At 50.3% G+C, this 14,540-nt stretch overlaps 1 protein-coding gene across 1 annotated transcript in view; it reads right to left on the bottom strand.

Moving 5' to 3' along the window:
- Positions 1-14,540, bottom strand: part of LOC122382306 (contactin-5-like) — a 71,483-nt gene that overhangs the window by 4,015 nt on the left and 52,928 nt on the right. The window lies entirely within an intron of this gene.

The following is a 14,540-nucleotide window of genomic DNA, read 5'->3' as shown; positions in this document are numbered from 1 at the left end:
TGACCGTCGGCTGCACGCAGTTAATACCCCAGTGAGGCTGTGACCGTCGGCTGCACGCAGTTAATACCCCAGTGAGGCTGTGACCGTCGGCTGCACGCAGTTAAAGGGACTATCCCACCTTCTAAAATGTTGTTAAAACCAGTTAAATTGTGTCCGACTTTATAGATTGGATGACCAGGAACACGGTTCTGGCATTTATTTTTCATTAAACATCTTAGGCTTCCCATATTCCAAACACAAACTTTCAAATATGTGACGTCACAGCCCAAAATTACCTCCTTCCCCAGGCCACATTACTGTCATAAAGCTGATTCTTTTTACTCTGTAGGCACCACAACAAAGTTCAGACCAAGTTTTAAGCGATTTTTCAACGAACAAACCCATTTAAATCAGAATGGCTAAACGAGGTGACGTCACACTAACGGTCGCTCCATGTTGAAGATAGGGCCTTGTACAAGGCCCATTTTCAAATGAAGGGAACGAATTTCTTCAACACCAAGAGGCCGCGGGGGTTGCAACCTAAATAGATAGTGGTTTCTGAACCTCGCCGCAAACTTGGCTATCTCAACTTAAATCCCATGTTAAAGGTGGGATAGTCCCTTTAATACCCCGGTGAGACTGTGACCGTCGGCTGCCGGTGGCGGCGGCGGTGAGGCTGTGACTACTGACCGTCGCCTGCTAGTGACGGCGGTGGTGACTGCCGGGATCAGGAACGGGTGACCCGTCTGTCGGGGACGCGGCCGATCCACTGCCAGTCTCACACAGATTGGTGAAAGATGAGAATGTTACACTAAATGCAGAAAGAAATATTTCAATTCATCAGTGTGCGAACACTGAACCTCCGGCGCCGCTGAAGCCATTGTCCTCTGCCGAAGGTTATAGAGTTGTAACGCCATCAGTTAATAGTTGTGACGTCATCAGTGTGTGTTGAGCGCCGTCAGTGACGTCACCAGCTCTGTTGAACGCCGTCGGACGTCCGTCACAGCCGGCCCGGACGGCATATTCGCGATTCTCCGGGACGATGTGCTTATTTTTCCACCCCGCTAGGTCGAAACAGGCGGCCCGTAAAGTGACTCCGGGTGGTCGCCGGTCGGCTGGCGGGCGGCTCTCCGGGGCAGAGGTCGGCCGGCCGCCCAGTTTTTGGCACTCGGCCAGCTGCGGTAGTACTCCACTGTCGAATTTGGGTGAGTCTTTGACACCCAAACATTGTTGGAATCAGAGGCGAACTAGGGATCGGATAATTAATTGACAGGAGTGGTGTGTTGCGCTGGAATTAACAGTTAGATGAAGCAAGGCTGTTGGCAAATGCATTGGAACCCTCGGCAATGTTCAGTCATCCCATAAAAATAAAAATATTTGATAGTACGCATGGGGTTAGAACCGAAAGATCAATCACTTTTTAATGTCGCAGAGTATGATTATGATCAATGCGTTTTCACCACCTGAATACGAGTATGTAGATACGCACAGTTTCGCGACCCATTATGCCTAAGTAGTGTTGAAATGTACTGTTATCCTGCACACGGTTACGTGAAAAGCAATTTCGGCATCGCGCCCGAATCGGATTCGTTTAATCTCATCGCAAGCGTAACCGGAGGTGCGAGCCTGGCGATATTAGCTGGCTTGGTATTTGGCGGCGAGTTTTATACAACAGTGCGTTCGGAGAAGGGCGAATTACGAGAGCGCCGTCTCCGTGAGGCTGCCTGCTGGTTCAGGGTTCCGCCGTATCCCCTCTCCTGTAAACACTCACCGCCCTCGGCCGCCCCTGCTCCGGGAATTAACAACCCGCCTCTGTTCCTTGAAGTTCCTCTCACCTGTGCATCTTCTGCGAACTATACCTACATCGTCCTATCTCCATAGCTTTTCGAATAGCAGCTTATCTGTCCGTGAAGCACAACCCCTGCTCACTCAGAACAGTACGGACGGACGGGCGAAACTGCCACTGGATACAGTCCACCGTCGTGTGTCAGAGGGACGTGACGCGGTGCCCGCCTCATCCCTCACTGTCCGGGCGCTGAAATGGAGTCTGTCGCGGCGCGGCCGGCTGACAGCCCACCGCTGTACCTCCCCAACTCGACGACCGTCCCGCCTGAGCGGCAGACGGACCAACGCTGCCGTCCCGCCTGAGCGGCCGACGGACGGACGCCGCCGTCATTCCCCAGTGATCCCGTGTAACGGCCGAGTTCTGAGCACGAAAAACCGGCGGCTGAGTGACAGGGGCTGTGGCTCCGGCCGAGATATCCCGCGGTTTGGTGGAAGCAGCGGCAAAAACAATAACTCAGAGTCGAGACAGCGCCGGTAATGTGGCGAGTATCTGCACTGTAAGACTGAGGTTTGGAGTCGGTCTGGTGCTGCGTCTCAGGGGAGGAGGCTTGTGTCGCATATCGGCTGGAGGACCCTGCGTCCCGTCTCGGGGTGGTCGCAGAGCCCTGTGTCCCGTCTCGGGGCTGTGTCCCGTCTCGGGATGGTCTAGCCCTGTGTCCGTCTCGAGGCGATCGCAGAGTCCTGCGTCCCGTCTCGGCCGGGAGGCCCTCGGCCACCGGGGACCTCCAACCAATACCGTAATGGCGGCAGGCGAGCGGCTGCCTTCGCCCGGGGAGTTGCGGTATCCCACCGCCAGATGGGTGCCGGGAACCGTCAGAGATCTCATACCGTGCGAGGCCCGTGCGGGACTTTACAAGGACCAACAAGGGCCGCCGAGGACCGTCAGAGGCCGTATAGGATCACAGAGGACCACCAGGGGCCGTATATGACCACCGAGAGCCGCCAGAGGACGCATAGGACCACCGAGGACTACTAGACTACCGAGACTACCGAGAAACCACCTAAGGAAGGTGGCTGGTTCCCAGCTGCACTCATCTGTTCTCATTAACTCAAATAAAGGCTGACAGCCAGCTTGTTTGCAAACACCGAAGACATATTCATTTAGTCGCGCAAGATCATAAAATACTTTTGAGCCAACACACCGCTAACCATGACATTTTCTATTCCCAAGGTCCCCTGTATAATTAATGGAATTTACTTAGTATTCATGAGACCTCCTGAATAGTGAGCATCTACTGTTTATAATCCCGGGACAAAATTCAGAGCCAACAACACTGAAATCTACCGACTACAAATGAACTACAATTAAGCAACGTGGAGAGTAGAGTTCTGCACGGCTGCAATTTTCCACAGCCTAGCCGCCCCGCAGCCGTGGCTCCACAGCCACAGCCGCCCACAGCCATAGCAAACTGTGGGCAGCCAGCCGTCAGCCGGCCGTGGATACTTTCAATGAAATGCAACCAAATAGTATATAATAAGTTGTTTTTAGTTGAAACATATAGCCAAAAGCACATTGCAATGGGCTATAGATTCTCAAGCTCATGAAGCATCATAGGTTAAGTGGTTGTGTATCTGGCTTTATGCCGAAGGCCTGAAGCCTGATGCGCATCGCATGCCTACACAAGCCCTTGCAAGGGTGGGTACGTAGGTACCTACTACCTACATCAACAGAAAACATAAACAACGAACCAGAATAGAAGCACTAGCAGTGTAGACATATAATGCCAAATCCTGAAGCATGGTTGTGTGACAGAACAACAGACCCTGATGCTTTTCATTATCAATGTTTGGTATGGAAAATGAAACTGAAGTTGATGGACTATCAAACAGTGACTGTCTTGTCAAAACTCTTGCTTCTTTCTTACCTTGCATATTTTCTGGGGTGTGATATGCCAGGCTTGAAGCAGCCTTCTGAGCAAGTCTCAAACTAATTTGATATGCAAGGCATCATCAAAACACTAGTGAGCATCCAAGAAAGAAAAACATTCATATATTTTGATTTTTTTCCAAATAATGATCTTCGCTCAAATCCCCAAGGACGTGCGAGCCACAATTGCCTCTTTCAATCAGAAATTTTACTTGAGCTATTGACATCAATAGCAAAGAAGTGGCAATAAATTGTTTTGTGTCACTAAAAACAGCCATAAAAATTATAATTAATAAATAATAATGCTAAACAATTAAAAACTTGCTCTCAAACAAAGATTAATTATCAATTTTTTTACATTTTCAGAAGAAGACGTCATTTTATTGGTAAAGTCAACAGCTCGCGTAAGAAATATTGTGTTCAGGGTTTTCACCGTCAACAGAGGTTGCTGTGTGCGGACGACGGTGAAAACAGGGCGCCTGGGGTGATTTGATCAAGGTTCGTGAAATTCACACGCGACATTTAGCATCTTGAAGGCCCTTGTAGAGGGGAGAAGCTCCAAATGTCACGCGACTAATATGCCCTCTGGCGCCCTGTTTTCACCAGCGTCCCTGTGTGCAGTGACGGAAGGATGGCTTAGGGACGCAGTGGGCGGAGCTTAGAGCTTGTGTACGGTCCGACCGCACACAGGGCCCGTGAACAGCCCTCAGATAGGTCATAGGTATGCATAGGTTTCAGAGGTACCTATATATAATTAGCTAGCATAAAAACTCATTCTAAGGATCGTGGCTGATAACCCTGATTCTGAAGCCACGCCCACATCATGGATCACACACATCATATCACCTTCACCTTAACTTACACACCACGGCATGTTATATCAATATGTTATATGTATATACCTACACTCAAGACCCTATATACCCTTACACAAGATTCTTACCCCTTACCTACACCATGGAATCCATGCCTACACTTTGCCTACACTACAAAATAAAATGAATATGGCGCTGCCTATTTACGCGTCAATTATGTCATTGATGCGCCACAATACCTACCTGTCAGCCATATTGGAATACAAATGCTCGTTTTCTAAATACTCATTCTGGCTTTTCTAAGGCTTGCCGAGCTTATAAATTTTTACCATTAAATTCAGAAGACAAAGTTGAGGGATGATTTACGTTTTAACAAAAATTGAAGGGGTCCGCTCTCAAATGACCTTGACCTTTGACCCCTCATATCTCAGCCCCCAGAGCTTGCCGAACTTAGATAATTTAGGATATTAATAAGGGTGTCTAGATGTATCAGCTCACAAAAATTCATTAAAATCTGAGGGGTCCGCTTTAAAATGGGTCACGTGACCTCCATGTGGCTGCAACCTTTGACCTGACCTAACTTCTAGGTCAGGGCTTGCCGGGCTTAGATTTTATGCCCATCGTGCTCAGCATGTCAATTTGCATCTGTGTGCAAATTTTGAGGTAATTCTGAGGGGTCCGCCCTCAATGACCTTGAACTTTGACCCCTAATATCTCAGCCCCCAGGGCTTGCCGAGCTTAGATAATTTTATTCTGCGATGACCAGGTCATGCTTAGTGGCTGGTGTAAATTTGGTGAGATTCTAAGGGGTCCGTTTTTATCATTTTTTCCATCGAATATGGATCTGCAATCTGAATTTGAATTTGAAGCTAAGTATATAAACGTGAATTAAAGGGACCCTCCCACCTTCAAAAAAGTTAATGAATTGGCATGAAAGTGATGTCCCTTGGTTCAGAAAGAGCGAAAACGAATATCTACCAAATTTCACCGAAAAATATTCACTGGTTTTCAAGATATTAGGCTTTTACTTTTGTTTACTTTTTGGGATCTCCCCTGTTACTAGCGACTTTATTTGGAAGCAATAATTTGGCAGCCTTAAAGTGCGGCAGACGTTGCTCGCAAAGCAGCGTATACCACCACGTGTTAACGATGGTTTTAGTCTAAGGTTTCAAAATCGTTAGATCTCCGCTGACGTCACAAATTCTAAGGGGGCATTCCAATGCATTAGCCCCTTAGAATCCGAAAACTGCAAGTTTGAAATTCCATATCTTCGAATTAAAGCATTTTTCGATGTTGTGAGTGCCCAAACCGGTATTTGCAGGCCATGGCCACCAATTTGGCTATCTCAACTCAAAACTAATGTTAAGGTGGGAGTGTCCAAGTGTTCAGGGTTTTCACCATCATGTGAATTAACCGTAAGTAAGGTTCATGCTCACTTATATTTTAATTCCATTGGCTTCGTTCATCAGCATTTTCTGTTAGCGGTCACTCACACACCAGTTAGAACATAAAGCGCCAGTTTTATATTATGTAATTGGACTTGCCGAAAATCCAGAAATACATCTGAGAGTTATTTTAGATAATATTTTATGAAGCATTTACCTGCCTTTACCTAGGCGTGATTTCTTTTTCTATTACCTGAAAGAATTATTGAACGCTCGTCTTCAATAGCTGTAAGGTGCTCTCCTAATGACCAGGTGAGATTGATTTGAGAGGGATGTGACAATGCAACATGTTGCATTTTCTGAAACTGTCAAGCTCTTAATGATGAAGGAACAATTGGTACCTATAATTAGTATTCTGTACCAGAGTGCAAACTCCCCTACAGCAAATGGTAAAACCATTACAGGTTTTCAAAGGCTTCACCACTTTCAATGTTGCTGGGCATCCTTTGCATGATTTTTACAGGCTAGACTGCTTATCAGAATGTAAGATTAAGGATTTAAAATTTTATATTTGAGTACTTAAGATTGAGCTTGAAATCTCACAGCCGTGGCCACAGCCGTAGCCGTGTTCTTGGAGATATTTGCAGCCGCCCCGGCCCACAGCCGTGGGGTTGCAGCCAGCCGCGGCTGCAGCCGGCCGGTGCAGACCTCTAGTGGAGAGCGCCATGCAAGTCTTTATGGATTGAGACTGCCCTTGTCCAATTGAAGGCACGAAAGTAAAACTGAAATGAAGCTTTCAACGATACTTCAAAAACGCTTACTATAAATTGAAATACTGACACGCAAGTTTTCCTTTGAACTGGTTAATGTCGCTAAAAATCCTCGCATTTCTAACGCACGATTCAAATAACACATGACCAAAAATTATACTTTTAACGCAACATCGTTATTTTATGAAGTCTCCGGTCAGCCTAGGTGCCGCAGAACAGCACCCCTCCCGGGCCTCCCGGTGGCAGTTCGACTACCGTCGCTGAGCAGCACTCTCACTGCGCCCCGTTTGATCTGTACAGCGTCGCCGGCGAACGCTGGGACGAAGCACATTTGTCATGTCGGCCGGCAAATTCGCCGAGCGTCGGCATCGATTGTCGGCGGGCAGCCGGCTCGCCGAGCGAGGCAGCTCGCTGAGTGGCGCTGTCGGGAGGCGCGCGACCGACACTAGCCGCGGCACCAGGGCCGACACCAGCCGACACCGGAGCCGACACCGGAGCCGACACGGGAGCGGACACGAGGCTACCTGCTGCGCCGTCCTAGCCGATTTACGACCCAACAATATTTCGTGCCGCCGCCGCCGCCGCCAAAGCCGCCGCGCTGCCCGCCAGTGGCGACCTTCAGCGGCCCCTCGACGCCGGAGAGGGGTGAGGGAGAAGGGGGGCGACCTCGCGACGAGTGCTACCTAATCTGAGAGTGATAAACGGAGCCCGGTGCGCTTCCTTTGTGCCATGATGAGTGGAGCTGGGCAGGCGAGCAGCACGATAAATTGAAGTTCATGAATTTTGTCTTCAGTGGAAAATCATAAGCCCCGCTGAAATGCATGTGTCAGATTAGGTAATGATAAATTAGCAGAATTTGCAAAACTACAACAGAAAAAGGCTGAAGCTTGAGATTATCTTATCCATCCCGAGGACCACAAATGGTGGGGCTTTAGAAGGCAGAAGCGCCGGTAGTTCGTGACGCTCTCGAGCCACCCCGACTGCCGCTAAAAGCTCCTGATGGGAATGACCCGCGGGCAGGACAATCGTCGCTTTACCAGCCACGTATGCCGTTAGGTCTACTGGGATGCCGGGCGTAACGATCTGGCCATTTCACCCGGCATTATTGGCGAGGCAAAAGCGGTGAATATGACATTCTGTCACCGACCCGGGTTTCGGCCACAGCACGCCAGAGCAGTGTGACAAGGCGCAGATTTGGTGAAAGGTTGCCTCACACACTCCTGAATAAAAATTTGGCGAACCATCCACCCTATAGCTGTGACAGCCCTCAAAGGGACGGTCAGAGGCGCTCCCCGCGCGGTCAGGAGTTGGATGGTTTATCGGCCTCTCTGGGCCACAGGTTGCCGCCGCTGCGGACGGCCAATCAGCCGTCACTCAGCGGCCGCTACCCGGCTGTCAGTACACAGACAGCGGACAGTCGGCGACCTGTCATATCCGGACTCTGGCGACACCGAGCGGCGCCAGGGAACAATCCCGGGGCATGGACCCGCGGCGCCAGGGAACAAACTCGGGACACGGACCGACGATAGGGAACGAACTCGGGACACGGACCGACGATAGGGAACAATCTCAGGGCGTCGACAGCTCACACCATCGCCAGCAGCACAGTTTTGCCGCCATCGACCCAGTCTCAGCGACACTCCGCCGTCATCCCTCACCTCGTCTCGGATTTCCAAGGACCTCTGACCTTAGGCCCCTTGACTGGCGACCCAGCCTTTGACCGAAGCCGTCGTCGACTGAGAAGTTGCCGCCAACCAATCACGCCCGCGGACCGGTGTCGGTGTCGGTCTCTGAGACGGCACCCTCTGTACTCCGAGCCGCCAGATCCTCGACTGACCTACAGGACTAGCCTGACTGGAACGACCTCAGTCGGCTGGTAAGTGCCTACCAACAGGAGCTGAGGCGCGCGGGCCGCCTGCCCTGTGCTCATGGGTGTAACTTTGTATACTTTCGAGGTCCCATGTGGGACCCCAATGCGAACATTTGGGACCCCAATTGTCATTTTGGGACCCCAATAGTGGAGGCCCCCGAGACGCATCAGCTACTTTGCAAACGGAGGTCCGATATTCATATAAAAGGTTCTCTGTTTAAATAGGAGGCCCCTTGGACAAATCGGAGGCCCTGTTGGACAAATAGGAGGCCCCCTGAACAAGTAGGAGGCCCCCTGAACAAGTAGGAGGCCCCCTGAACAAGTAGGAGGCCCCCTGAACAAGTAGGAGGCCCCCGGAAAACAGGAAGTCCCCTGGAGAAATAGGAGGCTCTCTGGACAAGTAGGAGGCCACCTGGACAAATAGGAGGCCCTAGACAAATAAGAGGCCCCTAGACAAATAAGAGGCCCCTAGACAAATAGTAAGCCCCATGGACAAGTAGGAGGCCCTCTGTACAAATAGGAGGCCCCCCTGCAAAAATAGGAGGCCCCCTGGACAAATAGGAGGTCCTAGACCTAGACAAACAGGAGGCCCCTTTCACAAAAGGAGGCCCCTGGACAAATAGGAGGCCCCATGGACAAGTAGGAGGCCCTCTGTACAAATAGGAGGCCCCTGCAAAAATAGGAGGCCCCCTGGACAAATAGAAGGTCCTAGACCTAGACAAAAAGGAGGCCCCTTTCACAAAAGGAGGCCCCCTGGACAAATAGGAGGCCCCTTTCACAAAAGGAGGCCCCTGGACAATTAAGAGGCCCCCTGAACAAGGAGGCCCCCTGGATAAAGAGGAGGCCCCCTAAAAATAGGAGCCCTCTGGATAAATAGGAGGCCGCTTGGAAAATAAGAGGCTACTTTAACCAATAGGAGGCCCCTTGGACAAATAGGAGGCCCCCTGAACATGTAGGAGGCACGCTGGACAAATAGGAGGCCTCTTGGGCAAAGAGGCCCCCTAGAAAAATAACAGGTCCCTTGGACAAATAGGAGGCCCCCTGGACAAATAGGGGACCTCTTGAACAAATAGGAGGCTCCATGGACAAGTAGGAGCTAGAGGCTCTCTGTACGAATAGGAGGCCCCCTGGACAAATAGAAGGCTCCCTTAACAAAAAGGAGTCCCTTCAAAAAAAAAGGAGGCCCCGGGACAAGTAGGAGACCCTTGGACAAATAGGAGGCCCCTGCACAAATATGAGACTCCTAGTCGAATAAAAGACCCCTGGATAAATAGGAGGCCCCTGGACAAATAGGAGGCCCCTGAACACGTAGGAGGCCCCCTAGATAAAGAGGAGGCCCCCTGGAAAATAGAAGCCCCCTGGATAAATAGGGGACCTTCTGGAGAAACAGGAGGCCTCCTGGACAAATAGGAGGTCCCATAGACGAATAGGAGGCCGCTTGGACAAATAGGAGGCGCCGTTAACCAATAGGAGGCCCCCTAGACAAACAGGAGGCCCTCTGTAACAGTAGGAGGCTCTCTGTACGTACAAGAGACCGGCGCTCGACCTGTAGAAGCTTAGCCGTATGTACGCTAGGAGGCTCTCTGTGCAAGTAGTCGAAGTAGGAGGCTCTCTGTACTGTACCTACAATTACAAATAAGAGGCCCCCTGGGTAACTTAGATGCAACACAAATCGGAGGTCACCTATAAAAAAGCGGGACTCTGTTGGAATACCTGATTTAATAAATTATTTTCCTGATATTCAAATTACTTAGGTAATCCTCGTCCGCACATGGGGGGGGGGGGCAGTGGTTGCCACACCCCCCACCCCGACCTAGGTAGTTTTTTCTGCTCTGCACTAAACATTTTGATTGCTAGAAGTCGGATATTTCGTATAGCTGCTGCTCTATCCTTTTTTAGCGTCCACTGAAAATTTCAAGTTTCTGTGGTTTTTGGTTTCGGAGATATGACCTTATTCTTCAGGTAATGTCATAACCCAAATGACAAATACCCAATATCTTGCGTTGGCGTTGGGTCTTGTGAGCTTTTGACACCTTGATTTCGGCCTTTTTTGTCAGTCTTACCTCCCACCTATCATGGAACATGTTGTTCAATGATGTAGAGATGCCAGGGTCAGGGTCAAGGTCAACCTAGGTCGTCTAAAAATATTGCGTTTTAGGCAAGCTGAATTTACTTTCGTGAAGTTTCTTTGACTGTATTTTTGGCAAAAGCTTCTCAGTTCATGATCTCATGTAATATGGACACATTCACAGTCGGTGCACACATCAGTATACTCGTACACAGACACACACAGACATACAAACACATGTCATTGACCTTGAGCTAACTTGACCTGAAATGACCACAGCCAGCAAAAACCTAGTCGGATAGTGTGACAAAGAGGTTCTAGCTGGCTTGGCACCACAATACGGCAGCGTCATCGGTACATGATGAGCAGCGCACGTGATATTCCAACGGGCAACGGTGACCCCAAACAGCAACATTCTTTAGTTTGACCTGACCTGGAAGGTCAATGACTGACCTGATGAGGTAAAATTGGTATCATTGGATTCGTCACTTCCCAAAGAATCTGTTGCTCTTGACCGCAAGGCTTAAAATCTTGTAAGAAAAAATTGTGGTGATGTCGAATAAGATACCTACACAAGCAGCGGGCCAACCCATCATATACCGATGACGCTGCCGTATTAGTGCCAAGCGAGCTAGAACAGCTCTTTGTCACACTATCCGACTAATTTACTGGCTGTGGTCATTTCACGTCAAGTTAGGTCAAGGTCAATGATATGTGTTTGTATGTCTGTGTAATGTGTATGTCTGTGTACGTACTGATGTGTGCACAGATCGGTTTGTGTGTCCCTATTACACTTGATCATGAACTGAGAAGCTTTTACTAAACATACAGTCAAAGAAACTTCACGAAAAGTAAATTCAGCTTGCCTAAAGCGCAATAATTTTAGATGACCTAGGTTGACCTTGACCCTGACTCTGACATCTGTACATCGCAGAACAACATGTTCAATGATAGGTGGGAGGTAAGACTGGCAAAAAAAGCCGAAATCAGCGTGTCAAAAGCTCACAAGGCCCATAGCCATCGCAAGATATTGGGTATTCGTCATTTAGGACATGACATGACCTGAAGAACAAGGTCATATCTCCAAACCCAAATGCCGCAGAAGCTTGAAATTTTCAATGGACGCTGAGAAAAGATAGAAAAGCAGCTATACAAAGAAAATCAGGTTTCTAGCTTTAAAAATGTTAAGTGTAGAGCAGAAAAACTAACTTGGGGGTGGCGACCCTCCCCCCAGGTGCCGGCGAAGGTTAACCCTCACACTTTCTGGGGTCGGCTTACGGCTAGATTCCTTGCGCAATGCTGTGCCGTTAATTTTTTTTCTATTATAAAGGCATTGTGTTTTATTGTCAAAAGTGAAAAAGCCAGAAATTTTCGTCGATTTCGGATGCCGCGGGGGATATTTACATACAATGTCACCCTGCTGGCCTGGATCCACCAGTAGGGTCAGGTGACCTACCATTTCTTTATCGATATTAAAAAAAAAAATCATGGCATCAGAGCTGTGACGAAAAATAAGTGGCCTAAATCCGATGAGAAAACTGGATTTGGGGGTACCCCATGTTTGGCTTCTGAGCCTCTGGTCCCCCAATGAAAATTTCTTAGAGGAGGCCCTGGCGTGGCTCGTAAATTACCGCTTCCGCAATTGGAGGCCCCTAATTGCTTGGAGGCCCCCACTAAATGGAGGCCCCCTTGGACGTTTGGGACCCCAATGGTGATGTCAAAGTTTCACCCATGCCTGTGCTCTCCGCGGGAGGGAAGGGGGATCAGTACAGGGGCAACCACCCTATCCCGACGGGACGGCCCAATTTCAGGCGGGCGACACCACAACCGCCGCTCCGAGTTCAGAATCAGAGTTAATGTGAAAAATGCAAACCTTAGGCTGTACTCAAAAATTACCTTTAAAAAAACTTCTGGAATACACTGGTCCTGACCTATCAACACGTGACCATGCGATATTTTTGTGGAAAGCATTAAACCGCGATTAAACCATCCACAAATATCGAGCTAAATATACATAAACGTAGCCCGAGCACTTAAATGAAATTTATCGCCTATAAAACGTACCCTGGCTATTCTCGCTGCGATCAAGTCCGTCCAACCGTCCATCCGTCCGTCTGCTCGTCTGTCTTTTAGTCTGTCGTCGTCCGTCTGTTCGTCTGTCTGCCTCTGTATCTGTCTGTCTGCCTGTCTGTCTGTCCGGCTGTCTGCCTCTGTATCTGTCTGTCTGCCTGTCTGTCTGTCCGGCTGTCTGCCTCTTTATCTGTCTGTCTGCCTGTCTGTCTCTCGGCCTGTCTGCCCGCCCGTGTGGTTAGCAGGGACGCTTCCGTCGGCGGCGGCGGCTCTGTCGACAATTAGTCCGTTTCGCAGCGCCTCTGATGACCCGTCTCCATTAGTGCCGAGAGTTGCCGGCCGGGCGCGGCCCGCGGCCCACCGAGCCGCTAATAGAGACAATATTATTCACCGTCGGCCGGCGCGGCACTGGCGGCCACCAAAGTGGCTCTGACGACGTCCCGTCATAGCGCCGGGCTGGAAACGACACGACACGGGCCTCGGCGCTGAAACGGACTGAGAACGACCTCTGTCTGCTCTGTCAGCGCTTATGGAGAGAGAGAGAGAGAGAGAGAGAGAGAGAGAGAGAGAGAGAGAGAGAGAGAGAGAGAAAAAGAGAGAGAGCTGAATAGGTATGTGGAGAGCACGTTTGCTCTACCGAATGAAGTTACGCATTTCACAAAATAATGCTACTGTAACGCAGATGCGCCACATTTTTTTTTCAATTTGAACAAGCAAGCCGTGCCACAAGCAAAAGTGCAATCATTGACCAGATCGCAGGACGGCCGACCGCGCGCCGGGGTTAGCCGGGCGCCGGCGCACTCAGGCCGGCCCAAAAACAGCAGCTGCACCCGACTCGGACGAAAATAGGCAGAGGCTGGGACCGGGAACGCGGATGCCGATCAGCCATGTCGTCCGATGAATGGAGAGCCGGGCTGTGCACGCAAACAAAGTCATTTGACCCCCTGACCGTCGGCCTCAGAACCATCTGGCGCACCGCACAGACACGGTCAGTCGGCTCAATCGGCGGCGATACCTATCTGCGTCGCAGACCGGCGTACACAAGGGGTGCAGCCGGCTTTGACAACAAAGCTCCGCTGTGGAATACCACCCCCAATTCGTGAGAACCAGGATCTGAAGTCGACAAATAGCATGCCGGAGCACACCACCTGCCAGTGGCGAGTCATTTATCAGTTGACCCTTTGGAAAACAGGACTTGGTCCCACGCTCGGCACCCCGATGGGGACATTTATCAAGCGGACCATTACTGACAGAAGCCAAACAAGAGAAAGGGCGCAGCTGCCGACCTGGACTTCAGCGGGGCACCAAACAAGGGGAGCGGAGAAACGACCCACATTTCCGATACAATTAACCAGGAATCTGGGAAAAGAGAGTGGCTCGCCCCAGGGCTGCTGAGAGGACCGTCAATACTACACCCTGAGGGGATGCACAGCCACCGCCATCAAATCACGAGGAACTGGGGCGGTGCTTCAAGCCGAAGAAGACATCGCATTGGTTCGAGGGCGGTACCTATGTCCCTTCACCAAATTTACTCCGCCCACCAAACTGGACCGCTGAAATGACGTCACCAGGAGTATTTAAACTAGAGCAAGAAAGAAAAAGGGACTCTCGGTGACGATCTACCTGGGCGGCGGGAGTGCCACTAGTAGCAGCCGACGACGCAGCAGCAGCCTACTCTCTTCAAGGAGGTCAGTCATTCTCGGAGCACAGACGGCCATTCCCAGTCCACCCGCTATAATGCCCGCCCCCTTTCGTTCTCCCGTAATGACCTACCCTCCCTCTCTCTTGTAAGCTGACCCATGCCTCCCGACGGGCGTCTCTGGGACGGGGGGGTAGATACGTGGGGAGGGGAGGCGAGGGAGCGCGTGCCG

Source organism: Amphibalanus amphitrite, unplaced genomic scaffold, assembly GCF_019059575.1.
Source record: "Amphibalanus amphitrite isolate SeventyFive unplaced genomic scaffold, NRLGWU_Aamphi_draft 000136F_arrow, whole genome shotgun sequence".
NCBI classification, from domain to species: domain Eukaryota; kingdom Metazoa; phylum Arthropoda; class Thecostraca; order Balanomorpha; family Balanidae; genus Amphibalanus; species Amphibalanus amphitrite.
Note: the sequence above shows the minus strand (reverse complement) of the source record. Positions and strands in the feature narration are given on the sequence as shown.